The sequence below is a fragment of the Ochlerotatus camptorhynchus genome, unplaced genomic scaffold (genome assembly GCF_037179485.1).
Source record: "Ochlerotatus camptorhynchus isolate MF236.1 unplaced genomic scaffold, CSIRO-AGI_Acam_v1.1 ptg000330l, whole genome shotgun sequence".
Lineage (NCBI taxonomy): Eukaryota > Metazoa > Arthropoda > Insecta > Diptera > Culicidae > Ochlerotatus > Ochlerotatus camptorhynchus.
In genome coordinates, this window is record NW_027040818.1 from 7,136,905 (window position 1) to 7,140,677 (window position 3,773).

Consider the following 3,773-nt stretch of genomic DNA (forward strand, 5'->3'; position numbering starts at 1 on the left):
AAGTTTCGACTCTGAGGACATTGTACAGGCCTTGGTTGTCAAATGTTCTAAACTACAGAATGCTTTGGATGACCTAGAACGTCACTTGAGCTTCTTACCTACATCCAAATAGATCAAGAACGATGCGCACTCCTTGAACATGTTTGGGCAGGTTTCGTCGCTGAGGTATTTTGCAGGACATTATCGAAAAGTGATGACCGGGTCATACAACTTGTTATCAATTTGATATTTTACTTTGCTCGGGATTATGATTACATAGATCGCTACAGAATAGTTTCAAAATGGGTTCCGGAGGTACGGCCGGAACAAGTTCTTAGTGTCTCAGGGAAAATAACCAGCTTATGAGTAAGTTCAAAACCCATCAATAAATTACATCAGAATTCGAAAACAAGTTCAATAACAATGATATCTAGTACCCTGAACCAGATTTGCTGAATCCGAATATGTTCCGGGTTACACCAGGGAAATGGCCGGATTTGACTTTTTTTTAAATCAATCATGTGCCACATCAAATGACGTAAGCATTTTTTAAATAAGATCATTGGTAGTCATATTGAGTGTAAATAGGGTCAGACCATAGCTGAATAAATTGGGGTTTTTCCTTTACATATAAGCAAGTTTGGTCTCTTAATATCCATTAAAATATAAACTACAGTAACGACCTGATTTTATCAGTCCCTTCACGCATTATTCTTTTAATGTTCAGTAATTTCCTATATCCATAATTCGAAATCTTTTCCATTAATCTTCTTGATCGATGTTTAGGATAAACTTTGGTGCAATAAAACAATTGAAATAGCACATGGGTTTCGTAAAATATTAGAAAATATTTTCAAAAAGGGGGCTGATAAAATCGGGTCATTATTGTATATATTATATCTATAAAAAAAAAATTCCACCGGCTGGAGCGGGAATCAAACCCTTACTCCATGGCACACGCAAAATAGCTATTAGACGGGTGACGCCGCTAACCACTCGACCACGAAGACCACTTTGACGCGAAAATGTGAAATGTCGTCATGGAAACTCAATCCAAAAGAATTATTTGTTTATTCTTGTTTCTTGCTCAGTGTAGTGCAGTTCTTACGTGGTGTTAAGTGTGTTCCACTGAATTTCATTAAGCAAAATGCTGTCAAATAAAAATATCGTTGAGGAATATTTTGCGTCTGGTCGAGATAAAAACCGTTTACTTGACTTTGTGTCTAGGGCACTGTCGAAAGCACCTGCGGCTGGTGCGCAAGGTGTTAAAAACTGGATTGGTCAATTAAATCGGCGATGGTCAAAAACCCACAGTAAGGATCGGTTCTTTAAGAAGAATGCAGAGTGGCTTGAAAGCATATTCGAGGTAAGTATCCCTGGGCGTGCTTAATTTTAGAAAGCAGCATAAATTAACGAAGAAACGTTTTTAATACGATACCGTCGAACATTAAAAAAATTAACAGTTCGGAAAAATTGCACCTGTTGAGCGAAATGCTACATTTTCAAAAAACAACGGATTCCAAACCAATTTAAATTGAACTTGAATGAAAATTAGTAAAAGCGTGGAAATGCGTTAATGTAAAGCAATACATACTACTGATGAAATCTGTTTTTGTTCATGTTTCTAAATAATCAATAGCATCAACCGTGATTACAAGAAGATTTGTCTTTGATATTTGTATGAATATTTTATAAAAATCCTAAACAAAAACTACCGACTTTAAATTTTACGAAAAAATTCTTGAACATAATTCATCATCAATTATTTTATCAGGTAGAAGACCAACCCTCAGGATCCAGGCCTTGGATACCAGTTCCAACAGTCAGTCCTTGACCTCCTGATCAACTTTGCCGAAGAAATCATCCGTCTAAATAGTCAGGATCTTGAGATACAGCAGCACAAACATATACACTTCGAATGCTCACTAGCGCCGCCTAGCGGAAGAATTCCGAATTGTTCTGTCCATCATCCAACAGTCCTTGATCTCCTGATCAACTTTGCCGAAGAAATCATCGGTCTATATCATCGGTATCTTGAGATACAGCATTCAAATCATGCAAAATAGGAGATTTTAGGGCAAAACTGTGAAAAACCCCAACTTACCCTATCGTGCCCAAGATGAAACACACTCCAATCGATGTGTGAGACTTTTTTCTATAAGAATGACTATTTTTTAGTCTCTTGTTCCAGCGAACACCGAAGTTATTGAATTTTAACACATTGTTTCGATTTTGTCCCCAGTGTGATGTTTTGAATCCTTTGCAGTGCTTTTTTCCTGGTAGTGCAACAACTAGACCATATGGGCTCAGCATGAAATATGGACGATCTTCAAAACTTGTTTAAATATTAGAAGTTTATTCTTCCGGCAAAGTTTGGATTTCCTCAATGTGAACTTTAATAGTTAATTTTTGGTGAAGTCCTAATCCAAGACATTTCACTTGACTTGACCAAGAAATTGGAACTCCGTTCATAGTGACTAAGTGACTACTACTTGGTTTCAAAAAGTAAGCTCTAGGCCTATGTGGAAATATTTTAAGTTGATTCAGTATTCATTATGTTTTACTTAACAGTCATCGAACGAAATTCCATAATTGCTGATCTCACCCGTAAGTCAACTTGCTTGCGTCATCCTCCTTCGTTTCACAACGTGCACTTACCTGGAACTTGTTTGGAAATATCTGTGTGATAATAGAAAATCTTTGTGAAAATAAGTGAAACATCTGGAAACCAACGCAAGAGTCCATAAACTGACAAGGAATTGGACAGTTATTGCACTTTTGCATCGACTTCCAGATGTTTCACTGATTTTGAAGCTGAACAATTCACTAACATTGCCTATTGTAGAGCGCCTGTCATTTACACGCAATCCGGCACACGAAGAGAAGACCGAACCACCAGGAAGCGCTAAACATTTTAATCTCAATCCCCAAATAAAAATCGTAGGAAATTAGAAACATTTTAACATTTTACCCACCGTATGAAAAAAACTTTTTTGATGAATTTACTGACTTATTCAAAAAAATACTGAAAAACTCAGCAAAGACAAATGTGAACAAATAAATAACTGATATAGAGAGCAATTTCTTTATTGACTTAAACAGTATTTTTTAACAGTTCAGAGATTCTGCGATTTACAGAGTTTTCAGATAAATTAAAAACTACTGGGTTGATTACTGAAGACTCAGCTGTTTGAAAACCCAGGGGAATTTTACCGACTTCGGTTATCTAAACTCTGTGTGTACAGTTTTTTTTTTTTTTTTTTTATTGGAAATTAAATGGACTACCAGGATATAATATTAATTTTTGTCTGCATAAAAATACTGTCTAGTAATTGGTGCATTACAGTATCAAGATCATTATTTTTATATGACAGAGATATTTTTTACCCCCAGGAAACTCTGTATATAAACTTTATGCAAAAAGCTTCACTGGTTTTCTCTTCACCTAATAGCACACAAAAATAAACCTGAAGAATAGCCTGTTGAACATGTTGAAAAAAAAAATGAATCCATCCATGACTATCTGCGTCCAGTTCACAAAATGTAACATTTCCTTGAAATAGAAAATAAATACCATTAAATCACTTAATGCTCACTCCGTGAGTTCATCCCTGAAAAATTCCTTCTTTTGAAGCAACTTTCACAATTATCTTTTACTCTCTTTAAGAAGCTTCTGATTCATTTTCCCCAAAGGGAGCATCGTCACGCGAAATTGAGAAAAAAAAAATCAAGCTTTCTCCCTTCACTTGTCACGCTATTTCCAATACCGCATGCCTCGCTTATCACATTATACA